This window comes from Nuphar pumila, chromosome 4 (genome assembly GCF_984573655.1).
Source record: "Nuphar pumila chromosome 4, dmNupPumi1.hap1.1, whole genome shotgun sequence".
Classification (NCBI taxonomy): Eukaryota; Viridiplantae; Streptophyta; class Magnoliopsida; order Nymphaeales; family Nymphaeaceae; genus Nuphar; species Nuphar pumila.
In genome coordinates, this window is record NC_143252.1 from 119,278,726 (window position 1) to 119,294,939 (window position 16,214).

Consider the following 16,214-nt stretch of genomic DNA (forward strand, 5'->3'; position numbering starts at 1 on the left):
AAGCAAAGGGCCTAACACAATGACAGAATAACCCGATTGATTGACCTGTTACCTAGTATAGTCTTGTGAATATCAAGTATTGTCTTGTGAATTCTTCCCTCTTTGCCTTCAGTTATGTATGGAAAATGATCATAAACTTTATTGTGACCGTCACACATTGGTTTTCCATGGATCCCATTATCAAGAAGTGTATATAGCTTCTTGTACCAATTTTTCGTGGTCCGGAGCCCTTCTAGTCTCTATGTAGATTACAGATGTAGGGCTGTTGGGAAAAACCATCATTTTCAAGTTATTTGTGCAAAAAGGAAAATATTTGCAAGATGGTATAATCTTTGTCACAAGCTTCCTACATGAAAAAGCTAGTGATCATAAGTGACCTTTTCCCAACTAGTTTTTTATGATTAATGTAGCAATGAATTAGGCAGCTTGTTGACCACAGGTCTGTGTAGCCTGTAACGCCCCAAAAATCCAGGACTTGTAACTTTTAGAATAGTTTAGAAAGCTTTGAAATCATACAATTATCAGAGTCTAAATAGTACTTCAGCGGAAAATGATATTTTTAAAACAAGTCGATGGACCTTGAGCGCATTACAGCGTAAACTATCTTTTACCGAATTCTGCACAACTATTAAAATCAAATGGTTTTTAAAATGCAATTTTAATGATGGAGAATTTGTTTGCTGAAACCAAAAAGAAGTTTACTAAAACAGTTTTAGTAACTCAAGGTTTAATAAAAAGAGAAATTTTGAAATACACTTTATACCAAATTTACCAACATGTCCTCAGGAGCGAAACGTTAGGGAAATAGCTCTATCTTGATCTCATCACGCCATCGTGTCATCGCAGACTATATCACCTATAAATCACCTGCCCATAAAATGGGTCAGTTTCACTAAAAATTGGTAGGTGCATGTACAGGACAATATAGAACATAGTTAAGCAGAATAATTTAATATGTCAAGTAGACAGGCAATTAAATAACAATTTACTTTCAGCAGGGTCATGGAGCAAACTATCATGAGCACAATGCTAAAACTATTACAAGCATTTTACTGGCACAAGTAGGCTTAACTATTACAAGCAAAGAACGGCATAAGAAATTCAACTAGCAAAATACAATGCTACATCAACCACACACACAATTCCATAAGTATTGAACATGTTACACACTATAACTTTCATATGGGCATAACTCAACAAATTGTGTGATCAGATTTAAATTATGTTTCGATATTAACTGGCCAAGTGGGTACGCACAAGGTACGACTCTAGAAACAGCCTAGACTGATCCGGGGGTTTATTATGTTATGTATTTTATGATAACCCGGATAGCTGACTGAGTCCGCACCTAACGGGACGGTCGGTGACCAAGAGAGAAATCCCCAAAGCAGCATAAACAATGGATGCATCCCGAACATGTAGAGCTACCACCTAGGATAATTATGGTAGTGCATTTTCCCCTAACTCCGATGATTGGGGAAGCCGAGTCTTTTGCTCGTAACTGTCATTAATGGCTTGTCCATCGAAGTTTTTGTACCTTCCCGTCCTCTCTTTGACAGGAGTCAGCGGTTCAAGTGAGTACATCTGGGGTAGTTAACTGAAGACCCATTCTACATACTCTCGTCTTTCGACCAAACTCGAGTATCTTACCGGTGAAGGCGGAATCATCACCCATTTAGGTGATCTTAGCATTTTGTTATTTGCACTCGTCGAGGTTGCCACAACCTACTTATCCAATCATCGCAACGTAAGAAGACGTACTTTTCAAAAAGTATGATCGTACTTGTCAAAAGTATGACTACGATAAAAGGGAAATGGTTCCACAAAAAAACCCCAACAGATATTATCTACAAAAGAATCAATACAACACCGTTTGGCAAGATAAGTCTTGAATTCACTTCAACAATATTTTGCATATTTCATGATACAAGGTCGTCTCGGATCTCTCGTCTCATCAACAAAGTACTTAACATGTCGTGCATGACTAAAAGTACGCTACACCAAAAAGGGGGGTGCGTAGGCTTCTCAAAAGAAACACCCAACACACAACTTCATAACGATCAAAAGAATATAGGAGTGCTCATTTGGCACGATTCATCCTTAAAAGCCATAATACCACATTGAGTCATTCACACCAGGCACATCACTATCAATCTTGCATCCAAAATTTATCTTAGTATCAACATGATTCGCACTACATGCGACACTATATTGATAAATGAAGAATGGGTCCTTCAACAGAACCCCACTCGTTCATAGGCTCATGCCCCTGATCGGGGTTATTCGAATTGGGTCGCAACTCGAATCGGGGTTATAAAATATTTCTCCCAAGTGTGTGGACCTGGGAGGGCCCAAATGTGACTTCGCAATCCGACGAAACTTAAAATTTAACTTTGCAAAAGCTGTGCATTTTGAAGAGCACTGGGTTTGCAGAAGGAAACACTCTTTAAAAGAACTATAGCGCACAAGCGCAACTTCTAGTGTTTTGAAAACAACTGAAATCAGGTTAGGCACAAGACTACATTTATGTAAGTACATATTTACCATGAGTGTGAGCATATGCAGGTTATAACATGACGACAAACAACTCTGGACTTGCGATGCCGCACATCGAGCGAAAAACACATAAGTAACACACGAGGTACCAAAACCATACCTTGGCCACTTAGATAGGCAAACACATAAGGTCATAAGTAATACATGAGACACGAAGTCGTACTTCACTCAAAGGAAACGTGCAGGCAAAAATATATGCAAGAAAACAAGAGCATAGGTATTGCACGAAGTACAAAACCACACCTCAAACTCATAAGCAACTATGCAAAATAATGATCGAAGAATGAAATTGTACCTCGACCCATGAGCATACAAACAAGATAATGCGAAATGCAGAAGCAATATAACTCTAAGCATATCTAGCATGGGCATATTAATTATTTCAACTTAAATAGGTTCATTTATTGCCCTTTGTGCGACTTTACCCTACCTCGGAATGTTGTGTAGCTGCGTACGCCTACGCGTGAGGATAAAACGAGGGTCGGGCCGCGGAGCACGAACGGGGCCTGTTGCGTAAGCTGTAAAGGTACGTTATTAGTATGCATTTAAATGAATAGGGAAAACGACAACAAAGGACTGGGGTCTCGGCTTCTCTGCAAAACAAGGCAGGGATCAACGGTCCCTGCAGACTTGAAACAGAATGGGGTAGCGTCCAATGACCCCTGCCGCCAAAGGAAACAGGTGCAGGGGCCATCGGACCCTACCCCGTTCTGTTTCAAGTCTGCAGGGACCGTTGATCCCTGCCTTGTTTTGCAGAGAAGCCGATACCCCAGTCCTTTGTTGCCGTTTTCCCTATTCATTTAAATGCATACTAATAACGTACCTTTGCAGCTTACGCAACAGGCCCCGTTCGTGCTCCGCGGCCCGACCCTCGTTTTATCCTCACGCGTATGTGTACACAGCTACACAACATTTCGAGGTAGGGTAAAGTCACACAAAGGGCAATAAATGAACCTATTTAAGTTGAAATAATTAAGATACCCATGCTAGATATGCTTAGAGTTATATTGCTTCTGCATTTCGCATTATCTTGTTTGTATGCTCATGGGTCGAGGTACAATTTCATTCTTCGATCATTATTTTGCATAGTTGCTTATGAGTTTGAGGTGTGGTTTCGTACTTCGTGCAATACCTATGCTCTTGTTTTCTTGCATATATTTTTGCCTGCACGTTTCCTTTGAGTGAAGTACGACTTCGTGTCTCATGTATTACTTATGACCTTATGTGTTTGCCTATCTAAGTGGCCAAGGTATGGTTTTGGTAGCTCGTGTGTTATGTGCTTTTCGCTCGATGTGCAGCATCGCAAGTCCAGAGTTGCTTGTCGTCATGTTATAACCTGCATATGCTCACACTCATGGTAAATATGTACTTACATAAATGTAGTATTGTGCCTAACCTGATTTCAGTTGTTTTCAAAACACTAGAAGTTGCGCTTGTGCGCTATAGTTCTTTTAAAGAGGGTTTCCTTCTGCAAACCCAGTGCTCTTCAAAATACACAACTTTTGTAAAGTTAAGTTTTAAGTTCTGTCGGATTGCGAAGTCACATTTGGGCCCTCCCAGGTCCACACACTTGGGAGAAATATTTTATAACCCCGATTCGAGTTGCGACCCAATTCGAATAACCCCGATCAGGGGCATGAGCCTATGAACGAGTGGGGTTTTGTTGAAGGACCCATTCTTCATTTATCAATATAGTGTCGCATGTAGTGCAAATCGTGTCGATACTAAGATAAATTTTGGATGCAAGATTGATAGTGATGTGCCTGGTGTGAATGACTCAATGTGGTATTATGGCTTTTAAGGATGAATCGTGCCAATGTCCGCACTTGTGGAGGGGTGACAACCAATTTTCCGATAACGGTTGGGTTACATCAAGGATCTGCTTTAAGCCCTTTCCTATTTGCGATAGTGATGGATGAGCTTACGAGATCAATTCAAGAAAATGTACCGTGGTGTATGTTGTTTGCTGATGATATTGTTTTGATTGATGAGTCTAGAGCTGGGGTTAATGCTAAGTTAGAATTATGGAGACAGACATTGGAAGCTAGAGGTTTTAAGTTGAGTAAGAGTAAGACTGAATATATGGAATGTCGGTTTAGTAAGCAACGAAGTAGTGATGGGAGTGTAGTGAAGCTTGGTGAGCAAGATATACCGGTGAATGATTATTTCAAATATTTGGGATCCATCATTCAAAAGTATGGAGAAATTGATGGAGATGTAAATCATAGGATAAAGGTTGGGTGGATGAAATGGAAAAGTGCTACTGGAGTGCTGTGCGATCGTAGAATGCCATTGCGGTTGAAGGGAAAGTTTTATAGGACGACTATTAGACCCGCTTTACTATATGGTACGGAATGTTGGGCTGCCAAGAGACATCATATTCAAAAAATGAGTGTAGCTGAGATGCGGATGCTTAGATGGATGTGTGGAAATACAATAAAAGATAAGATTCAGAACGAAGAGATACGTAAGAAGGTAGGTGTTGCACCCATTGAAAATAAGATGCGAGAGAATCGTTTACGGTGGTTTGGACATATTCGGCGAAGGCCTAATGATGCTCCAGTTAGAAGGTTGGAGAAATGGGAAAATATATTAGTTAAAAGAGGTCGGGGTAGGCTTAGGAAGACTTGGATGGAGATGATAGGAAAGGATATGAATGCTTTGAAACTCACCGAGGACATGGCGTTGGATAGAAATGATTGGAGGAAAATGATTCATGTGGAAGACCCAAAATGAATTTCTTTTTTGGTTCATATCGCTGACCCCAATTGTTTTGGGATGAAGGCGTAGTTGTTGTTGTTGTTGTAAGGATGAATCGTGCCAAATGAGCACTCCTATATTCTTTTGATCGTTATGAAGTTGTGTGTTGGGTGTTCCTTTTGAGAAGCCTACGCACCCCCCTTTTTGGTGTAACGTACTTTTAGTCATGCACGACATGTTAAGTACTTTGTTGATCAGACGAGAGATCCGAGACGACCTTGTATCATGAAATATGCAAAATATTGTTGAAGTGAATTCAAGACTTATCTTGCCAAACGGTGTTGTATTGATTCTTTTGTAGATAATATCTGTTGGGGTTTCTTTTGTGGAACCATTTCCGTTTCATCGTAGTCGTACTTTTGACAAGTACGATCGTACTTTTTGATAAGTACATCTTCTTACGTTGCGATGATTGGATGAGTAGGTTGTGGCAACCTCGACGAGTGCAAATAACAAAATGCTAAGATCACCTAAATAGGTGATGATTCCGCCTTCACCGACAAGATATTCGAGTTTGGTCGAAAGACGAGAGTATGTAAAATGGGTCTTCAGTTAACTACCCCTGATGTACTCACTTGAACCGCTGACTCCTGTCAGGAGAGAGGACGGGAATGTACAAAAACTTCGATGGACAAGCCATTAATGACAGTTACGAGCAAAAGACTCGGCTTCCCCAATCATCGGAGTTAGGGGAAAATGCACTACCATAATTATCCTAGGTGGTAGCTCTACATGTTCGGGATGCATCCATTGTTTATGCTGCTTTGGGGATTTCTCTCTTGGTCACCGACCGTCCCGTTAGGTGCGGACTCAGTCAGCTATCCGGGTTATCATAAAATACATAACATAATAAACCCTCGGATCAGTCTAGGCTGTTTCTAGAGTCGTACCTTGTGCGTACCCACTTGGCCAGTTAATATCGAAACATAATTTAAATCTGATCACACAATTTGTTGAGTTATGCCCATATGAAAGTTATAGTGTGTAACATGTTCAATACTTATGGAATTGTGTGTGTGGTTGATGTAGCATTGTATTTTGCTAGTTGAATTTCTTATGCCGTTCTTTGCTTGTAATAGTTAAGCCTACTTGTGCCAGTAAAATGCTTGTAATAGTTTTAGCATTGTGCTCATGATAGTTTGCTCCATGACCCTGCTGAAAGTAAATTGTTATTTAATTGCCTGTCTACTTGACATATTAAATTATTCTGCTTAACTATGTTCTATATTGTCCTGTACATGCACCTACCAATTTTTAGTGAAACTGACCCATTTTATGGGCAGGTGATTTATAGGTGATATAGTCTGCGATGACACGATGACGTGATGAGATCAAGATAGAGCTATTTCCCTGACGTTTCGCTCCTGAGGACATGTTGGTAAATTTGGTATAAAGTGTATTTCAAAATTTCTCTTTTTATTAAACCTTGAGTTACTAAAACTGTTTTAGTAAACTTCTTTCTGGTTTCAGCAAACAAATTCTCCATCATTAAAATTGCATTTTAAAAACCATTTGATTTTAATAGTTGTGCAGAATTCGGTAAAAGATAGTTTACGCTGTAATGCGCTCAAGGTCCATCGACTTGTTTTAAAAATATCATTTTCCGCTGAAGTACTATTTAGACTCTGATAATTGTATGATTTCAAAGCTTTCTAAACTATTCTAAAAGTTACAAGTCCTGGATTTTTGGAGCGTTAAGCCAATTGGGATGGGCCTAGGCTCAAACAAGATTTGGTGGACTAAACATGGTGTAGGCCAGAAGGCCACACATATATATAGGGTATATCTTTTGTGGGACCAAGCCATTATGGTGGTCTGCTCTTGGTTTATATCTATAGACTCCAAAATATAAAACTAACCATTATATCATACTTTTCATCATTCATTTACTACTTTCATGCATTAAAGTTGACTCCGAGATGACATTTTTTGGGTCATTTTTAAAAGGCATCATTTTTTTTGTAATTGTAAGCTGTTGATATTTCACCACCTTAAAAGCTATGTCACATGGGTGCGAGGGTGCGACACTTTCAAAAACCTTGGGTGCAGGGGTGCGGCAAAAAAAAAACACACACACACACATATATATATATATATATATATATATATATATATATATATATATATATATATATATAGAAGGGGGGTCCGGGGGTTCCCCCCGCTGCGCGGTCAGCGGGCGGGGGTCAGGAGGGGCCGCCCCTGGCGGGGGGTTATAGGGGGGCAGTGCCCCCCCCCCCCCCAAGATTTAAAAATAAATAAATTCCGCAGCCCATTTCATAGGGCAAATTTAAAAAAAAAATCCAAAAATGGACCAAAATGACCTTGGGTGCGTTGACTGCACCCAAGGGTCGGGTTGACTGCACCGGGTGCCGCACCCGCTTTGCGTCGACGCGGGTGCGGCACCTGTCTGCCCGAATCCCTGTGATATAGCTTAAAAGTTGAATCTAGTGATGTATTGGAGATGATTGAAGCTCCTAATATAGTGCACAAAACATGCTAAACACATCTGGATTGTTAGATCCAATATTTGGCGGCTAGATCTATGTGAACAAGATGGTGTGCCATTGTACGGATGTGGTTCAGAACCACAATAGATTTTTCTTCCTCTCTCTCATATACTGTCACTCTTGCAGAATTTAAGAGCCGCTTTACAACTTTTTGAAAATGAGCTTTTCTTGGTGTTTTGCATGTCATTTCTAAATTCTTTGTAAATTTTATCAAATTGCCCCCATCACGAACATGATAGATTTGTAGTTTCTTTAAATTCTTCGGGAAATTTCGTAAATTTCTGTCTGCCACCCCTCTCTTTTCCACCACGAAACCTCTCTCTCTCTCTCTCTCTCTGTTTCTCAGATGGACTGCTGTGTTAGATTTGGAGACATAGAGATTTGAATGAGGTCGTAGAGGGGGGGTGATCAGACATTCAGGGAGGAAGAAGGGGTTTTGTTGGGCCTTTCATTGGGTGAATCTCTCTCTCTCTCTCTCTCTCTCTGTTGACAGGATTGCGTGGATGGGGCTTAAAGGGAAGGAGGAGGAGGGAGAGGATTTAGTGGAGGTTTTCCATGAGTTTGATATTATCTCTTTGAGGGCTTGATTTTGTATTTCCATCTTCATTTGGAGAGTGAGTTCTTATGGATTTCTTTTGTGTTTTAGGTTCTGTTGTACATATATTATATATTTCATGGTTTCAAAGATCACAATTTAGGTGTTGTTTTTATGTTTTTGATTGTTGAGGACATTTTTTCAGGTTCAGTTTTTTTGTGTTTGAAATTATGAATGGTATAGAGTTTTGGATTAGTGAAGGGAATTTGCTGCTGGTGTTTCTGTTCCAAGAGTAAATTATGATCTACCTTTTATATATGATCTACTTATATGGTTATTGTTAGATGAAGTACTTTCAGTTATATGTAATAAATCCTTCAATGATTTATGCATATATGCTAAATATTTCATATTTTCTGAGAGTATTGGCTCTTCATGGGTTTTCTTTTTCAGGCTTAGCTTTTCTTTTGTAGTTGAACATGCAAGGGTTTTTGGATTTGACGAGTTACTGGTTGGTAGTATTGATGTTTACTTTAAAATCTGTGAATTTTAGTGAATATTAGGGTATTTTCTTGAGTTGGCTTGATTCTGATTATTTAGGCTTAAAATCAGCAAGCAACGGCGGTGCTTTGGCATGTGAACGGCAGCTCTGAAGGTGACCAATGGTCTGTCTGGGAGCTAGTAGTTTGGCATGAAGATGTGAAATCCCAGAATTTGCAAATGTTTGAGTTGAATGGCGAATTCCACTTGCCTGTTGGGAGCATGTTTAGGATTTCAGTTGCTGATTTTTCCTTTCTATTTTGTGTTGTTTAGGATGAACATTTTCTCAAATAGATGTTTGATTTGACCATGTTGTGTAGAAGTTCGAAATGGATTGTGTTTTTTTGTGTTGAATTTTTCTTAGAAAAAATATATTTTTGAAACTAGATTCAAATCGTATCCCAAGTTAAAGGTTACTTTGGACCCAACTCGTACAATCATTGAGGTCTTTTTTGGTCCATTGATTGATTGTCCCACATAACAAAGACACACTGACAGCCTTCAAATGGGTCAAACAAGATGCAAGCATGATTCAATAAAACCCGAACATGGATCCACCGAAATGGATCCTATAAGCTTAGTTGGTTGGGCTGGTAGTGCTTGAAGTCTATCAGTAGTAAGATCCATCTTCTCATAGGTGGATGTTGATCGAAGGAAGAATTACAAGTGAAACATTTGTTAAAATGTATGCTGTTATATACATATATATAGTTGTATATTGTCATAACCCTCAGGGGCATTTTTGTCTTTTTGTCATATGTACTTAGCACAGTCCACTAGGGACTTTTATTTCTTACTTTTTTGCTTTTACATTTTTGACCATGGACAAAACTGTCCATATTATAGGACTCTTGGGATCCTTGGGGAGCTCCCAACAACTCTATTGAGCTCCCCTTTGTTGTATAAATAAGGGACCTTCTCCCCTCTTAATTGTATTGTTCTTTAGAGCATTTTATCAATAAAATACATTATTTATTTTATGTTCTCTTGTGCTCTCTTGTGCTATTGTGTCTAGGCATCTTGTGACTCTATGTATTTTGCCCATTAATGGCCTTGTGACTTTATGTATCAAGCCCATTAGTGGCTTGTTATTGCGTGTTTAGAGATATCACTTGTGATTCTTCATTTCATTGCATGATATCAAAGCTCATTGGGTTCTCTTGATCTTAGAGGCCTTGCTTTTGATGGAGTGAAGATCGTGACTAAGGTGTGTTGTCTTCTCTTCTTCTTTACCTCTTTCTTTTCGTTATGGAGTATGAACAAAAGTGGAGCTCTCCTTCAAACTCAATGGAAGTAATTACTTAATATGGGGTTTGGCCATAAAAAATCATCTTAGAGAAAAAAAACTTTGGAGCTTTGTGATGGGTACTACTCTTGAACCATCATTTAAGCTTACCAAAGTCGAAGGAGGTGTTGAGAAAGCTCTTGTTAGAGATTATCGTGATAAAACCATAAAAAAACATCGAATAAAGGTAGAAGATTGGGAAATCAACCATACAAAAATTTTGGCATGGTTTATGAACAATGTTGACATAAAAATATGTACCAACATCGCCAAATTCAGAAGAGCCAATGAAGATTGGTTTTTTATTAAGGGTATGTATACTCAAGAGGATCTTTCTAGATAATATTTTTGTCAAGAAAAGATTAGATTTACTAAGTAAGGGGACATGTGTGTTTGAGATTATTTTAGTATTTTGTCTCCTTTGGGATGAATTAGAACTCCTTGAGCCAAAATGAGTGGCTCTTGAAGATGTTGAGATTAAAAGAGAGCAAATTGAGAGGTAACATTTTTTTCAATTCCTTCATAGTCTAAGACCGGAATTTGAACATGTGAGGTTTTCTCTTCTTTATAGAACCAAAATTATGCTTCTTGAAGATGCTCTTACCGAGATATGCTAAAATGAAACCCGCCTTGGCATGACAAATAAGAATGATGATGTCTTGGCCGTTACTAAATCAGGTTCTAATGTAAGGGCATATAAGCCCCCTCACTTTGTAAAACAAAATAACTATAATAGAAGATCCAAATATAATAGTGAGTATATGAAGGGTGCTATTTGCCACTATTGTAATGAATTAGGACATATTAGACCGGTATGTCAAAAATTTAAAGGCAAAGTCGCTTCCGTTGGAGAAATCACACCCAAGAAAGAAGAATCAAGCAAAAATGGTGGAGATATCAAAGACACGCTTAGCCAAATATCAGAGGCACTTCAACAACTTCTCAAATCCTCTTTTATGTTGGGTGCCGCCATTACATCTTCTTCTTCTACTCCAGGTATCTGGATTCTTGACTCGGGTGCTTCCTTTCATATGACCCCTCGTGAGAATGCTCTCTCTAAAGTTCGCACTAATTTTACTTCATCTTGCATTTCAACGGCCGATGGAACTTACTTAAAAATAAATAATATTAGAACTCTTGACTAAAAAATTTCTTGTTCCAAAAATAAGAGTTGTTCTAAAGTTAAACTTAAATTTTTTTCGTCTCTCAAATTTCTGATCATGGTTGCAAAATTTCTTTCTCATCTAAAGAGTGTACCATGCAAGATCTCCAGTCGGGAAAGCTAATTGGGCAAGGTCATAGGAGAGGCGATCTTTACTTTATGGATTTTTTGTTTCCACCCAAGTCATTTTGTAATTATGTACAAGACAAAAGTATTGACACTTGGCATAAGAGACTTGGGCATCCTAGTTTTTTGAAGATGTATGTCTTTTCTTTTTTGAAAAATATTTGTAATGAAAAAGATATATCTTATAAAGATTGCATTTTTAGAAAAATGAAAGCTATTCCCTTTCCTCATAGAACTTTTATTTCTACTCAACCTTTTGAATTAGTGCATTCGGATGTATGTGGTCCTTCACCGGTCATATCAAAAGGAGGTTATTCTTATTATGTTATTTTCGTTGATGATTTTACTAGTTACACATGAATTTATTTTCTAAATCTTAAATCCGATGTGTTCTCTTTTTTTAAGGAATTTCATTCAATGGTTAAAACTCAATTTCTTAGCAACATATCCATCCTTAGATCAAATTCAAGAGGTGAGTACATGTTAAATGATTTTTAAAGCTACTTGAAACAAAATGAAATTTGTCATCAAAGATCTTGTCCTAGAACTCCACAACAAAATGGTTTAGCGGAAAGAAAGCATAGACATATAATAGAAACTACTAGGACTCTTTATTTCAAAAGACATTCCAAAAAATTTTCGGGCCAATGCCGTTTTAACCTCAACCTACTTAATAACTATAACTCTTTCGTCTTCATTACAAAATGTCTCTCCATTTTAACTTTTTTAAAATGACTCCTAATTTTAAAAGGCTAAGAATCTTTGGTTATTAGTGTTATCTGCTTATCCATAAAAATAATAAACTATCTCCCAAAGCCATTGAATGTGTTTTCTTGGGCTATGGTGAAAATCAAAAGGGGTATTGATGTTTTGATTCAATAAATAACAAGCTCTATGTTTCAAAAGATGTCACATTTCTTGAAAATGAAAATGGGTTTGATAGTAGAAAACCTAGTGAAGAAATTGATTATTAATTTCTATTTGATCTATTGCCAAGACATGATGAGTCTAACTCTATTGAAGTGTTTGATTCTTACTTGGACAATGGCTCTAGTATTGATCATCATATTGGTTAAGAAGTTAGTCAGCAACATGAAAGTTTGAATGAAAATGCATCAAATGATATACATGTATACGCTCGATAGGGGGAAGGTAATCACCCATGTACCCTTGACAAGTTCTCTCAAAACATATCCTTAGGAGAATCCTAACTTAGCAGAACAAGTCGAATCTCTAGTGCTCTAAATAGATTTGTGTCGTATGACTTATTCTCTCCAAACCTTAGAGCATGTCTTCACTTTTATTATGAGCCATCTCATTATAATGATGCCAAACAATACCTTCATTGGAATGAAACAATGAAAATAGAACTTAATGCTTTTAGGAAAGACAATACATGAGAAATAGTTGATCCTCCTTTAAGAAAGAAACCTATAGGATGTAGATGGGTGTTTAAAGTTAAAACCAAAGTTACCGGAAGCGCCTAGGGTAAAGGGGAAGCGCGAAACGTTGCGCTTCCGAAGCATGAGGGGAAGCGTCCCCTTTTTATGGGAAACACGCTTCCCCCTCGCTTCCCCATTTTTTTCATTTTTTTCGCTTCCCCCTCGCTTCCTAGGTCGCTTCCGGTTCGCTTCCTAGGTCGCTTCCGAGACGGTTCATAATTTTCTTCTCAGTGGTCCCACGCTTCCCCGCTTCCTATATTTTTGAAAGTGCCTCGCTTCCCGCTCCCGCTTCCCGTATCACTTCCCGCTCCCGCTTCCTCAACTGGCAAGAAAATAGGTACTGTTTTGATTAATTTAGGATTTATCTCTTGTTATACTGACACTGCTCTCTTTGTCAAGAAAATAGGTACTACTATTGTGATTCTTCTTCTATATGTTGATGATATGATCATTGTAAGGAAATGAAGATCTTCCATGAAAGCACAAATGATTGCAATAGGTGTCTATTGAAGACACTACAATCATAACCCACAAAAGGGCATAAATGAAAAAACACAAAAGATAAAATAATGAACTTTATTTCATTCACATGAAATGCTTAAAAAACATTGTTACAAAAGAGAGGGGATCACCCCTATTTATATACAAGGAGAGAGTGGAAGAGAAGCGCTCTTAAGGAGCTCTCATAGAGAGTCGTTGGCGCTAGTCCAACGACTCTAATTGTAGTCGTTGGACTAGCTCCAACGACTATACCAACTAGTCAAGATCTAGTTGGATCTTGACTAGTTTAAAGTCTAGTTCAAATCAAACTAGACAAAAATAAAAATACAAAAAGAAAAGAAAAAGAAATAAAAAATAAATAAATATAAATATTACATATATTATTATATTATATTATATTATATTATATTATATGTAGTTACATTTATATTTTTAACACTCCCTCTCAAACTTACGGTACAATGAGCAAAAGTTTGTTTAAGAGGAAATGATATCTAGGAGCAACGAGAGGTTTGGTGAAGAACACCACTAATTAATATTCTGATATAATATACGGCAGATCAATGGTTCCATGTAGATACTCCTCTTTGACATAGTGAGAATCCATTTCAATATGTTTGGTGCATTCATGAAATGTTCGGTTGTTGGCAATATAAATCACACTCTTGTTGTCACAGCACATGCATGAAGCTTTTATCACTTCAACTCCCATGTTAGCCAATAGTCGTCTTAGCCAAACTACCTCCATTGCCCTGGTGGCCATGGCGTGGTATTCAACTTCAGTGGACGAAAGAGAGACCCTCTACTGCTTTTTGCACCGCCACGAAATCAAGAATTCACTTAAGAAAACACAAAAACCAATAGTTGAGTGCCTATGATTGGGATCACCTCCCTAGTCAACATCAGTATAAGCAATTAAATTTAATGAAGATAAATTAGACAAAAAGTGGCCTCATGAAAGGGAGGACTTAATGTATCTAACAATACGCAAAACTGCTCATATGTGAACAGAAGTGAGAGCGTGCTGAAACTAACTAGCTGTTTGTATAGCGTGTGCTATATCAGGTTTAGTAATGAAAAGATAGGAAAGTACTCCAATAAGCTGTTTGTAAGGAGTGAGATCATCAAGAGGTTCTCCATCATCGATTCTCATTTTGGTGTTAACAATTTCTGGAGTATCCACTCCCTTATCATTTGTAATTTCAGACTTAGAAACAATATTAAAAGCAAACTTAGATTGAGATAATAAATAACCTCGAGGAGAATAAGCAACTTCAATTCTTAAAAAATATCTCAATAAACCTAAATCAGTTATTTCAAAATGATTTTAAGGAGCTTTTTAATGTTTTCAAGTTCCTGTTTGTCTCCTCCAGTGATGATCATATCATCCACATAAAGAAGGAGAATAATAATCCCTGCATCAGAAATCTTAATAAACAAAGCAGTGTCAGTCTGACAAGTTTTGAATCCAATATCAAACATAACATGACTAAACCTGTGTTTAAGGCCATAAGAGTTTTTTTAAACGAAGAGCCTTAGCCTTAAGAATACTTATACCAAGTGGTGCTTCCATATAAACCTCTTCAACTAGGTTTCCATTGACAAAAACATTTTTGACATTCATTTGAAATATGGGCCATTTTCTAATAGAGGCTAAGGCTATCAGTGTCCTGATTGTGGTTATTCGGGTAACTGAAACAAAAGTTTCTTCGTAATCGATGCCATACTCTTGGGAATACCCTTTGGCCACTAATCTGACTTTATATCTTTCAAGAGCTCCGTCACTCTTGGTTTTAATTTTATAAACCCACCTACAATCTATAGGTTTTTTTGTTCTTGTGGAATATCTTGAATGGTCCAAGTATTAGCCCTTTTTAATGCTGCTAATTCTGCCTTTACGACTTCTACCCATTTTGTATGGTTTTTGGCTTGAGTATAGGATGAAGGCTCTACATACAAGTATATTAATGCAATGAATACCTTATATGTGGGTGAAAAAGATTCATAGGACACAAATTTATCGGGAGGTTTAGAGATTTTGGATGTCTTGGTTTGTGCTTCGAAATATTTTTTCAATGCACATGGAAGATTAAATTCTCTACGCCTTGAGTATTGTAAACTGGTGTCCCTATGTGTTTGCTCTTCATTAACAACATTATGCTCAGAATCAACAATACCTTGACCATCATCTAGGTCGTATTCATAGTCACATCCATCAGATTTCGAAGTCAAATCTACCAGAAAAGAATATTCGGTTACTTCCTTGGTCTCTTCAAAATAAAAAAAAACTTTCTTTTTTCAAGAAGGATACATTTCTTGATATATACCATTTTTTATTTTTAAAATCAAAACACCTGTAGCCTTTTTGATTATCTGCATAACCTAAGAAGACGAATGACACAAGGGGAGAGTTTATCATTTTTGTTGGTGAAGACAAAACATTTGCATCCAAAAACTCTTAATATGGAGTAATCAGGAGATAAATTAACATGTTTTTCAATTGGAGTTATATTTTTCAAAGAAGAAGATGGCATTCAGTTAATGATATAGGTAGCAGTTAGGGCCGCTTCAACCCAAAACTCTTTTGAAATTTAGTTTGCTATTAAACAAGTCCTAGTGGTTTCCATAATGTGTCAGTGTTTTCGTTCGGCCAAACCATTTTGTTGTGGTGTGTGTGGACAAGATCTTTGATGTGTGATGCCATGTAAATTGAGATAATCTTTAAATTCTTTTGACAAAAATTTTTCTCCTCAATCAATGCGAAAAATGGAAATATGATTTTGAAATTTATTTTTAA

At 37.5% G+C, this 16,214-nt stretch overlaps 1 protein-coding gene across 7 annotated transcripts in view; it reads left to right on the plus strand.

Moving 5' to 3' along the window:
* The window catches only part of LOC149840809 (uncharacterized), a 122,896-nt gene that overhangs the window by 2,817 nt on the left and 103,865 nt on the right, over positions 1–16,214 (plus strand). The gene's annotated exons all lie outside the window — the stretch shown is intronic.